Source organism: Pezoporus occidentalis, unplaced genomic scaffold (genome assembly GCF_034315485.1).
Source record: "Pezoporus occidentalis ecotype Australia unplaced genomic scaffold, CSIRO_AGI_Poc_V1 ctg90, whole genome shotgun sequence".
Lineage (NCBI taxonomy): Eukaryota > Metazoa > Chordata > Aves > Psittaciformes > Psittacidae > Pezoporus > Pezoporus occidentalis.
The window spans coordinates 1,759,870-1,772,743 of NW_026916263.1; the positions used below are offsets into that span (position 1 = coordinate 1,759,870).

The window sequence follows — 12,874 nt, forward strand, 5'->3', positions numbered from 1 at the left end:
CCTTCTTCCTTCTATTATTTACTTGTATGTTATTTTTATGTCTTGATGCAATTCTGCTTTACATGCATGGAATGGGCACAGTCAGATTTGAAAAGGAGTTTTGGTGCCATCATATGGATGTGCTTCTGGAAGCTGAGTGCCCACATGTCTGAACCAGTCTCCATTCCTTTTTCCCAGTTCTGCGTGGGCTGCCTGCAAGACAACAGAATTTTGAGGTTTAGTGCAACAGGCAGATAAGACTTGTGTGGGTCTTTGGATGCTTATCCTAGTGAAAGGGGAGCTAAATATTGTGCCAGTGGCTAGATCTGCCCTGCCCTGGCTGCCCAAAAGCGTGAGTCAACCACCATCGCATGTGTGATGCTCTCTGGTGATGGAGCAGTGAGACTGTTTCAGACAAAAATCAGGCTGCAAATCATGACCTGGGCCATTGTCGTGGTTTAAGCGCAGCTGGTAACTCAGAACCATGCAGCTGCTCACTCACTCCCCCACTTCCTCCCCCCGCTCCCAGAGGAACTTATCTCAACTTGTACGGGTTGAGATAAGAACAGTCCAGTAACTAAGGTATAACACAAATCACTACTGCTACCACCAATAATAATGATAAGGGAAATAACAAGGGAAGAGAATACAACTGCTCACCACCTGTCAACTGATACCCAGCCTGACCTGAGCAGTGATCTAGCCCTTCTGGGTAACTACCCCCAGTTTAAATACTGGGCATGATGTGCTGTGGTATGGAATACATCTTTGGCAAGTCTGGGTCAGGTTTCCTTTCTCTGCTTCCTCCCGGCTTCCCTTACTCCCTGGCAGAGCATGAGACTCAGAAAGTCCTTGGTCAGAGCAAACATTACTTAGCAACAGCTAAAAACATCGGTGTTATCAGCGTTGTTCCCAGGGTGAAAGTCAATAACACAGCACTGCACCAGCTACTAAGAAGGAGAAAAATGACTGCTACTGCTAAACCCAAGACAGCCATGGAAACAATCATGAAAGTCCAAGCTTAAATATGAACTCAAAACACAATGGGACAGTTTCAGTGTAACACAGAATATTGACGTTGCACTGTCCATGCACTCAAAGAAGAGTTTACTCTGGTCTCTTTAGTTAGATACAGGTAGTCTGGAGCTTCAGCTGGTAAAACTGTACCAAGCCCTGTCCAGAAAATATCTGAGCTAAACAGATGCTGCTTTTTCCTGCAAAATTATCGTACAAATGGCTTGTGCTCTAAGCTGATTTTATGCATAGCAAATACATTACTAAATAAGATTTCCTCCATGAACCTCCACTAATAGCAATAACTATTACGTAATGCCTTAAAATGGTATACCTGCTTGGAGGTAATAAGCCTCACAATCAGTCACTATGGCAAAGAGTAAATTGTCTTTTATTCCATTTCCAGAGGCATAGAGGAATACACAGAAGAAAAGAGTTTACTTGAGTTCAAGTGCAAGATATTATCTTGTACTGGGGCTAAAAATAGAGATTTTTCCAGTGTTGATCTTGTTTACAGTGCTTCATAGTGCTACTTCACTTGTCTTTTTAGTAATATATTTGAATTTGTTAGGAGAAGAATGTTAATCAGCAAAATATCCAAAACATTATTGCATAATTATTTCTGTGTCATGCTACCTGTAAATAAATTATCCATTTTCTCTTGAGAGATGAGTTCCCATCTGCATGAGTGTATGGCACATGGAAATGAAGAGAGGAGGTGTCATTTCAAGTTGTACTTAAAGTAGAAAAATGAACATGCTTTACAGCAAATGTCTTTTTCTAAAGCACTTAATAATTCTGTGTTTCAGAGCAGCACATATGGTTAGTGACCTGTCTTCCCAAGGAGAATGACTGAGATGTCTGTTTGGAATTATTCCTGGAATTGGACCAGCATGAGGTCTCCTTTACCAATCTGAGGTAATACTGCTAAAAAGCAAGAAATCCAAAGTGATATATGTCCAGCTGACTGTGCACTGACAATGTCAACTGTGGCAAAAGTTTCACATGCCTGGAGCCAAAGGAAAAAAAAGCCATGAGAATGGGTAAACCTGGGGACAACATCACTCTATGAGGCATAGTAAACATAAAGTCCTTCCCAAGGGATATTTAGTCAGTAGAGCCAAAATCTGTTCTAGGTGGTTTAATTAGCAGTTTTTACTAACAGTGGTAGCCCAGACTTCTGCCACAATGAAGCACCTTCTTGAAGATTAACTAACAAGTTATTTACTTAACAACAAACACAAGAGTGTTGTCAATTTTGGTTAATTTATAGAGCCTTTACAACCTCAGAGACTCCACTAGAGGAAAATCATAGAATCATGGAATGGTTAGGCAATTTAAAATGAGAATATGGATAGTTAACTTCATATGGTTTAATACTGCTTAGGCCTAAGCCTCCTGCTGGCAAAACCACTCCAATTCTGCTTAACTTTAACATGGCGTACACCAGAAGAGGTTTCAGTTGCAACCATTTTCTATAAGGGTAAGCCTGAATCATCCCTGCTGTGAAGTTCATGAGTACATAGGTAAAGCAAATATGGTTTGCCAAGCGGTATGCATGAAAATGAATTTTCTTATTGTTGAATGATCCTTTGAAAAGTTTTCTTTAAATGGTTTTAGCTAAGAAGCTACAGAAATTGTGCCCAGATCTGGAGTGCATCTGTCTCATTCTGCTTCATTGAGGTTATATAAATTATGTATGCCCCCTTCACTTTGGATAACAGTCCGGTCTCGGAAGGATATTAATTATTATGTAGTATCATTCACTAATTGTTTCTACCTTTAGAGTATTTAAAAAGTTGTCTATGTTGACAATAGTAAAAGGTAATGAATGGTTGTTAAGATGTCTGTAGTACAAAGTAAAATACTCATGGCTTCTGCTAATAATATCAGCAAAAGTCAGTATGATTTTAATGATATTATAGGTATATTATGCTTTTGTTGCCTTTTCTTGAGAGGAGGAATAACCTTCCAATGTTTCTGCCATTTATGCAACCTAGAAAACCCGTATCAGGGCACTCAAATTACTGTTAAATAACACACTAAAATATCCCTAAACACATTGCAAACAACAAACAAATCCTTCATGTTCAAAATTTCCATTTACTTCAAAGGTTTGACCTGATTTCAGCAACAGTTCTGTAAACAGGGGGTTGAAAATTGAGGTTTTAATAACAAAGAAATCCTGACTCCAAAAATAGAGATGACAAAAATCAAACACATTTTAAGAAAAACCTTGAACAAAGATATTTTTTGCAAGTTTGTCTGTTGTTTCTTTCAGTTGTCAAAACTCATGTACATACAAGTTAATATAAAGTTAATAAATGCCTTATGTACTAGAACACGCTTGGGATATTTATAGGTGTCTTAACATCTTTTAAAAACAAATGCTACCTCATTTCTGAATAACTCTCCCAACTGCATACTTGATGCCAAGCCAAAATATGTATAAAATATGTATAAAATACATATACAGTTTTCATTAAAAGGAATTATGCACATAGTTATGTATGTATTTATATTCATATATACGTGCACATCTTCCTCTAATTTCTGGTAGTCTGGTGGTAATTCTAGGAATAAATGAAAGGCTTGTTTTTTGAGGTGCTTTCTTGAAGTGTACATTTTACTGTAACACAAATGCCCTGTCAATGCCTCACTTAATTTAGACAATATTTTATTAATTTAAAGTGCAACAAAATGCTTAATCTCCTCAGCATTTTCAATTGTAGCACTACTCTATGAAAACACTAAAGAGACCTCAGACTAATTTTGATGTTGTTACTCACCTTCATCTTTTCCTAGAGATAGGTAACTCAGGTGTTTGTCTTTTCTGGGACAACATAAAGCAATGGAAAAGGTAGCTTATCTAGAACAAGGGAAAAAATAGTCTCCTATAAAAAATTAGCCTCTTGGAAAGTAGTAAACACCTTAATTTAAGAACAGGTTACACACAGAAGTGTAAACTCCCTTGCAGTACTGTGCAACTGTTCATCAGGAAGGCTTTGATGAAGTTTCATCTAAAGGCTTATGTGGCCCCATCTTAACTTCTGAGGATACAGCAAGAATCACAAAGCTAACCAACAGCACTGAGGTTACTTTACTCCTGCAAAAGAGTTTGGATAGAACAAATTTTGTGTTCAGCTGGGCTGACTTGAATCAGTAAGGTGGCTGGAATTAAAGTGGTATCTGTTCATCTTACCAAGAATAGAGGTTTTTTTATATAAAATCAACAAGTATTCTTTTACTTCGTTAAAGTGATGTAAAATACCTACAGGAGCAGCTGCTTCTAATTTTTTTTTTCCTCTCTGGCCTAATGAATCTTGAATATTTCTTTGCAAGTTGAGCAGGAGCGAGGACTGAGTGTCCTTATTCAGGAGCTGCCCATTCTTGGTGATGAGGGCTAGTTCTGGCTTTATCTGCAGAGAAAAGACTTAAAGGCAGCCAATAATAACAGGCAGAAGGATTTAGGTGGAATTTAGGCAGAATCCAGGCCAGCCTGATCTGTGCAATTTATTTGTTCTGACATCAATCCTGGCTCTGCCAAATAGGTCAGGGTCTGTTGGTGAGGTTGCAATAGGCACATGTATGGAGGGATGAATGTGTCCCAGATAAGACTACTTCTTTTGAAAAGTAAGGGTCTTGAGCAAAGCTCTGTCAACAGCATCTTCCATTCTCCTGACACCACCACCACTACAATCTACTGCTTTTGCGCTTCTTTAAAAACAACATGGCCCTGTGATGAAATGGGTTCTTCTGTGGTGAAAGGAGTAGATTTTAGCAACCAGGATGAAAGCAAACAGTAAAATTCTTATCAGCAGCAACCCCAAACCACTTGTCTAACTACTCTTTCACATTATAAACACTGCTCAGCTGTATTTAACTGATCAGTATAACCGGAGGTAAATGATGTTACAGTTCTTCCAGGGTCTACCATGTTCCTTGAACAGGCAGTGTTTTTGTCATCGTTTTACACAAAAAAAACCACATGAATTGGATTATATATGGTAAAGATAAAAAGGCAAGCCCTTCTCCTTGCCAGAAAACCTTAGAAAGCTGTAAATTTGGGTGTTCTGTTGAAAGTCAATATAGCAAAACTTTCACTGGAAGAAAATTGTACAGTTGAGCTTTTGAAAGTTTGGAAGCCATTCTGATGCTGTCACATACTGTTTGTTTTTCTCACTTATTCAATCAGCAGAGTTTGAAGTTAAGATTTTCAAAGCCGTAGCATAGATTTCTTTCATTTGAGCCAATAAAGTAACCAATAATTGAGGTCAGGCACTTCCCTGTACATGGGCAGCTCTTGGAGGGAGAGATGACGCTGTCAAGTTATATGGTAGAGACATCAGTGAAATACAGGGTAGGGGGGCGCTGCTGGGCTCTATTTCTGGAGCTGGGGTGGGCTTTGTAGCCCTGGAGCCCTACAAGAGTTGTAAGTCTATGGGAATGTTATTTGCAAAGTGGGTATTTGTTGGTTAGTTGTGAAGGGAGTATCATATTGAGAAAAAAGGGCTATAAACAGAGCATAATTGTCCTGAGAACAGGGGGAAAGAAATGAGAACAAACCTTTTGTTTCCCGAATCACACCTATGTGTTCTTTCCTTTCCTTAATCAACTTTTTAAAGTTTGTGTTATTTTGGTTTTGGGTTTGGATTTTTTTTCCCCCTTAGATGCTATGTATAGCTCTCTTTGCCACAGTGGGAGTGTTATAAATGTATATATGTATGTATGGAAATAAAATTAGGAGACAACAGAATATGGTGCATTTTAAAGCATGCAACAGCAAGAATAAAACCCTTGAAGAGCTTTGTCTGAAGACTGCAAGACTGGTTCTTATTTGCAGAGATGTTGGTTTCAGTATGAGCTCAATCTCTGTACTAAAATCTTTTTATCAAATACTGGTTTGTGTGTGTGTGTGCGTTGCTTATATAAGCTTTTCAAGATACGGTGTAAAGCTAAAGCAGTAAGAAAGTCATTGATGGATGTTTACTAATTCCAGATCCATTTACTGTTCCGAATATTGTGGCACCATGTTTTTTGTTACTATCTCAGCCACCATAAATTTGAACTTCTGAAAAATGAAAGAAACACAGTTTGACTCTCGCCTAATACCAGGCTAATACTTGTGCACTGCTATGAAAAAAGAGCAGCATTTTTTAAATAAAAATACCTACTTCTGCCTTTAGAAAAACGTTAGCATCTACTTGTATGAAAATGATATAATTTTTTTTTATGATGCTTTTTCATGATGCTTTTTCTAATACACTGTGCAGTGCAAATTTATTTGTGAATTTCAGAAATTGAGAAAAATGTGTTTATTGGTTATAACAGTATATGAAAATGTATGCATGATAAGCATGGATAAGCATTTGTGTGCATATAAACAAAGATCAGACTGACAGCTAAACTAAAACACTGTTTCCACCCACTATCACCAACAACATAAATTAGGATGAAAGTGGCTGCAAGGCTGAGCCTCCCAAAACTAACAGAAACAATCCCAGAGCAGGTCAGTATGTCTAAGTATAGAATTTACCTGATGAATAAACCAAAACCAATGCAAAGAGGCTTACGTCCCTCTTCGCAAGCTGCTGAAAAGCTTCAGAGATGACTTCCAGTGCCTACAGCTGCTGCCTCCCTTCTGCATTAGAAGCTGGTGAATACTCCACATCATTGTCAAAAAATGTTCATATTTTTTGACTGATTCAGTGGATTTTGCTCCACTCTTCAGTGTATGAATAGTATAAGAAAGTTTACTGGAGGAAAGAGTCACTGTACCAAAAAATTTGAAACAAATATTACCTAACACTTAAGAGAGATAGATACAAAACTTTTCCTTCATAGTCATCAGCATTAAAAGCCTCATTCCAAAAATAACATTAGCCCAATCAGAGACAAGAAACATAGCCAAATAAGGCTATTGATTTAGAAATAATCATTGCAGTTATTTGCCCAGTAGCTAAATAAGTGATATATCAATGAAAAGATATTTACATTAGAGAGATAAATATCTAATATAAAAATAATATATGTATTTACATTGTATGTATAAATTTACTATCTTTTGTTTAAACTCTGCTCTAGTCTACACCCTTGTGCTCTGGGGTGTACAAACTCTATTAACCTCCCTAGTCCCCTTCAAATCCTGCAAGGAAAGATGACACCACCTCAGGCACAAGCCTTTGTCTACTATCTCTGTAACTCTCTGCTTGCCCTGTAATAACATTACCCAGTTTGTTAAGTATTGTACACATGTAATATTTCCCAAACAGGTGAAGCCCCAAGCAGGTGTATCACTACAGATTATGTATTTTCCTCTGTTTCTATGTTCCCACACCTGACTGTGGAGAGAGTTCTAGGAAACTTCATATTTGCATGGAAGATGCAGTTGGTTTTGGTGTCTCGTAAATTTGTGGTGGGGATGGGTATGGGAAGGCAAAGTATATGACTGGGTTAATTTTAGGATTGTTTTCCTCATCCCTGGTTTATATTCAAAACCGTCAGCCTGGAGAACTGTGATAACCTGTAGCCATGTTTTCTTGAAAAATCTCCATCAGCTGACTGATTTCTGTCAGCTTCATAAATGTCTATGGAGAGCAAGCACCTTGTTGATGTTCTTCTCAGGAGCTCGGTCCTCCTGAACTTGTAGATGTGCCATCCTGGACAGTTCATTTTGTGTTTCACTGCTGTGAAGGCTGCATTAGTTAAACATTTCACTATGGAGTATGGGTTGACCTTTGAAATCCTGGGCACAACTCTTTCAGTGTCTAGGAGCAGGATTTTCACTGGTGGAAAGCTCATGTGATGGTCTGGGACCTCAGTCCCTGAGATCAATGCCAAGGTACCTCATGTCTTTACCATGTTTTGTTTTGTGGTTTTTGGGTTTTTTTTTTTGTTTTTGGTTTTTGGTTTTTATTTGTTTTTAGCAAAGGCTTTCCATAGGAAGTCAGTTGGGATTAAGGTTCATGTATCCCTTACTGGATGAAGATGAGAAGTAACACAATATTTAAATTATCGTAGGCTGGGTTCTTATTGAATCATAGAATCCCAGACTTTTTTGGGTTGAAAGGACCTTAAAGCTGAACCAGTTGCAACCCCCTGCCATGGCCAGGGACACCTTCCACTAGAGCAGGTTGCTCCAAGCCCCATCCAACCTGGCCTTGAGCACTGCCAGGGATGGGGCAGCCACAGCTTCTCTGGGCAACCTGTGCCAGGGCATCAGCACCCTCACAGGGAAAAACTTCTGCCTAAGAGCTCATCCCAATCTCCCCTCTGTCAGGTTAAAGCCATTCTTCCATGTCCTGTCCCTACAGGCCCTTGTCCAAAGCCCCTTTCCAGGTTTCTTTTCAGCCCCTTCAGGCACTGACAGCTGCTCTAAGGTCTCCCTGGAGCAAAGATATGAGCGCATGCTACAGGTCATGTGGAGCTTCTTGTCAAACAACACCCTTTTTTGCTCATTATTCATTCATTTGGAAGCCGAATCCTGCAAGCTCTACCCATAATACTTGAGTTAGGCCTTAGTTCTTCTACATAGGAAAAGCATCTAGGGTGAGGTCTATAAGGGATTCTTAGGCACCTCAGAGTAAAACACTGTAAAAACATCATTTTATGGTAGGATGACATCCCTAGACTTCCCAAGGAGACACTAGAACAAAGAACGCCATGCTGAGGGTTACCTCTTGGTTCTTGGAGAGGGCTCACATCAGGGAGTTAACAGAAAGGAGCTCGTCTTCTGCACAGGCGGCTGGGCTGCTGGCTGCCTGTTCAGTGTTGTGTTTTCTGTGTACAGCTGCTCTGCCAACTGTGTACAGTGAGGCAGAATGGTAGAAAAATAACATGCACACCAGCACAAAGCCTTTAGGCTTAGATTTTTTAAAATGTTATTTGTAATCTCTTCAAAACTACTACATGGAGAGCAAGGTTTTAGCTTGGGAGAGATAGCACATAGGGCACTGGTAAAGGCGTGTGTGCAGAGCTCACTGAGGATTTGGTAGTTGATGTGGTGCTTTGACAGCTCTGAGCCCCCATGTGCACATCGCTATATTGCATCTCCCAGTTTTTATAGACTATGTCCCATTAAAAATAAATGCTGTGAGAATGGAAACAAGTGCTGCTTTCCATGTATGAAAGATGACCTGATTAATCAGCACAAGGAATACTTGGAACAAAGCGAGAGTAACAATTAAAATAGCACCACACAGCTCATTATTATATTTAAAAACATATGCTGGATACAGCTGTCTGAATCAAGTAATTTTGACAGCTCCCAAGAAGGCGCAGACAAATTCTTACAGGTAATGCTAAGAATGTTTCGTCCCTTGAGCTATGGAGCTATTTTATTTATGTTATGTTGTATTGATGTGGTGTAATCAATCCTTCTTCTGGGAGATGCTCTGAAATAAGGTGATGTGGTCATCATTGTGTTCTGTAAGACTAGCATGAGAACACTCTCTTTTGAGAGAGGAGATACTTTTTTGTCTTCTGGTTTCTGGCAGGGAGGTAATGTTGTAAAAATTTAGTACTAGTAAAATCATTCTTGGTTAGAAAAAAGTTTAATGATCACAGAATCACAGAATCCCAAGGGTTGGAAGGGACCTCAAAAGATCATCTAGTCCAACCCCTCTGCAAGAGCAGGGTAACCTAGAGTACATCACACAGTCCAGGCGGGCCTTGAATATCTCCAGTGTAGGAGACTCCACAACCCCCCTGGGCAACCCATGCCAGTGCTCTGTCACTCTCACAGTAAAGAAATTTTTCCTGATGTTCACATGGAACCTCCTATGCTCCAGTTTACACCCATTGCCCCTTGTCCTACCACTGGACACCACTGAAAAGAACCTGGCTCCATCATCCTGACACTCACCCTTTACATATTTGTAAATACTGATGAGGTCACCCCTCAGTCTCCTCTTCTCCAAGCTAGAGACCCAGCTCCCTCAGCCTCTCCTCATAAGGGAGATGTTCCACTCCCTTAATCATCTTTGTGGCTCTGCGCTGGACTCTTTCAAGCAATTCCCTGTCCTTCTTGAACTGTGGGGCCCAGAACTGGACACAATATTCCAGATGTGGCCTCACCAAGGCAGAGTAGAGGGGGAGGAGAACCTCTCTTGACCTACTAACCACACCCTTTCTAATGCACCTTAGGATGCCATTGGCCTTCTTGGCCACAAGGGCACATTGCTGGCTTATGGTCATCCTCCTATCCACCAGGACCCCCAGGTCCCATTCCCCTTCACTACTGTCCAGCAGGTCAACCCCCAATCTGTACTGGTACATGGGGTTGCTCTTTCCCAGATGCAAGACTCTACACTTGCCCTTGTTGAATTTCAACAAGTTTCTTTCTGCCCAACTCTCCAGCCTCTCCAGGTCTCGCTGAACGGCAACAGAGCCCTCTGGTGTGTCAGCCACTCCTCCCAGCTTAGTATCATCAGCAAACTTGCTGTGGGTACACTCAGTTCCCTCATCCAGGTCGTTGATGAAAATATTAAACAGCACTGGTCCCAGCACCGACCCCTGAGGGACTCCACTAGTCACAGACCTCCAGCTAGATTCTGCCCCATTAACCGCAACTCTCTGCCTTCTTCCTTTCAACCAGTTCTTGAGCCACCTCACTACCTGATCATCAAGCCCACACTTCCTCAGTTTATCCGTGAGGATGCTGTGGGACACAGTATCAAATGCCTTACTGAAATCAAGAAAAAACATATCTACTGCTCTACCATCATCCATCCACCTAGTTACTTGCTCATAGAAGGCTATAAGTTGGTCAAACATGACTTCCCCTTGGTAAAACCATGTTGGCTGCTCTTAATGACCCCCTCATCCTTGATATGTCTAGAGATGGTGTCAAGAATAAGTTGTTCTATCACCTTTCCAGGGATGGAGGCAAGTCTGACCGGTCTATAATTACCTGGGTCCTCCTTCTTTCCCTTCTTATAGACCGGCGTGACATTTGCCATCCTCCAGTCCTCAGGCACCTCACCTGTTTCCCACGACTTACCAAAGATGATGGAGAGTGGCTCAGCAATGACCTCCGCCAGCTCCCTCAGCACCAGCAGGTGTATTCCGTCCGGACCCATCGATTTATAGATGTCCAGATTACTTAATTGATCCCTAACCCAATCCTCATCTACCAAAGCAAACTCCTCCTTTATCCTGACTCCTTCCGGGGCTATAGGAATCTGGGTCCCCCAGGGAGAGTCTGTAGGAGTAAAGACAGAGGCAAAGAAGGCATTCAGCACCTCTGCCTTCTTTATATCCTCTGTCTCCAGGCACCCACCTCATTCAGCAGTGGGCCTATATTGCCTCTTGTGTTAGTTTTATCTGCTATGTATTTGAAGAAGTCCTTTCTATTGTCCTTAACCCGACTTGCAAGATTAACTTCCAAGGAGGCTTTAGCTGTCCTAATTGCCTCCCTACATCTTCTAACAGCTGTCCTATATTCCTTCCAAGTGGCCAGCTCCTCCTTCCATAATCCATAGATTCTCTTTTTCTGCATGAGTTTGCCCAGCAGTTCCTTATTTAACCATGCTGGTCTCCTGGCTCCCCTACTTGACTTCCTACCCATTGGGATACTCTAATACTGAGCTTGGACGAAGTGGTCCTTGAATGTTGACCAACTATCTTGAGCCCCTTTACCACCTAGTACCCTTTCCCATGAGACTTCCCTTAGCAACTGATTGTTGTATTTGATTAATTCCATCATTTCCACAGGTTCCTAGAAATTAAGGACGTGGTTGAACTCCCATGTAGGAGTCTCACAGGAAGGGAAGGTACCTGATATCATGCAAGATAAAGCTCAAGCAGTCATATTATTCCTTATTACTTGCTTTTACATGCTAAAATTCCACTTACGGCAGAGAAAAGCAAAGATTCCTTTTTGAATTCATTCTTCTCTGAAGATGGCCAGTTGTGTTCCTGTCACAGGAAACCAGCAGGAGTTTACCTTTCCCTTTCAAGGGGACAACATTAAACCTTCTGCCACCTACTTCTGGATTGAAACCAAGAAATTGATTCTGAAACTTTCCCTCTGGTTGGCAGATCCATTGAAATCAGTGGATAAAGCTGGATGAATCACTGTTAAACTTCCATAATATCAAAATACACTTGGTAGAGTATAAGAATATCCAGAAAGTAATAACACACTTACTGGATCCAGCCTCTTGGTTTCAAGATGCAAAGGCAAGCAGCAACCCTTGGAATTGAAGGCTGTCTGCCCATGTTGAGCCTGATCTATCAAATTCAGTATTTTATAATATCACCTCATAAAGATCCGTACATACTCAGACACATAGCAGATATCTCACTTGTCATAAATAAACAGGTACTTCTTAATTGTTACCTACCACTAGTGTGTTTGCTTAAACTGTTATCAAAAGAAAACCTGGATGTATTATTAAAGGAAAAATTTTTGCAGGCAGTTTAGATATTGACTATTCATTTTCTTAAACAGTAGATCTGCTGGTATTTTATAAGTGAGAACATGCATCTGATTTAATGTTGAATTATACTGATAAATCAAAGCTGATATGGGATGGCTGGACCAATTTTAAAGAGAAAAGATTATCTCTCTGTGCAGATTTTGCTTTGTCACTGTGCTGCACTCTATAGGAGAAGAACAAAGGCTATATGTATAAGGCCATGCAAATGAGGTGAAATCAGCAAAAGTATGGTGGGGGAGGAGAAGATGTAAAATATGGCCATCAGTATAATGACCAAGGAGTAGAGAATTTAAATGTTTAATGCTTGCACATTCCAGTTCATTTTTCTGTCATCTCTCTGAATGTATAGACTGAGGCTCTTGAAAGACCACAATGAAAAGACCTCTGTTTTGGACCAAAAGGATTAGTAATGTTAATTAACAGACTCTCCAGTTACACCT

At 40.4% G+C, this 12,874-nt stretch overlaps 1 long non-coding RNA gene across 3 annotated transcripts in view; it reads left to right on the top strand.

Moving 5' to 3' along the window:
• The window catches only part of LOC134156812 (uncharacterized), a 69,568-nt gene that overhangs the window by 39,546 nt on the left and 17,148 nt on the right, over positions 1-12,874 (top strand). The window contains exons 3-5 of one of the 3 annotated variants that reach the window (XR_009962073.1): positions 1,400-1,509; positions 1,803-1,911; positions 4,252-6,072. This is a non-coding gene — a long non-coding RNA (uncharacterized LOC134156812). Of the gene's footprint in view, positions 1-989; positions 1,510-1,802; positions 1,912-4,251; positions 6,073-12,874 lie in introns of those variants that run through there. The other 2 variants (XR_009962072.1, XR_009962071.1) reach the window with 2 other exon arrangements.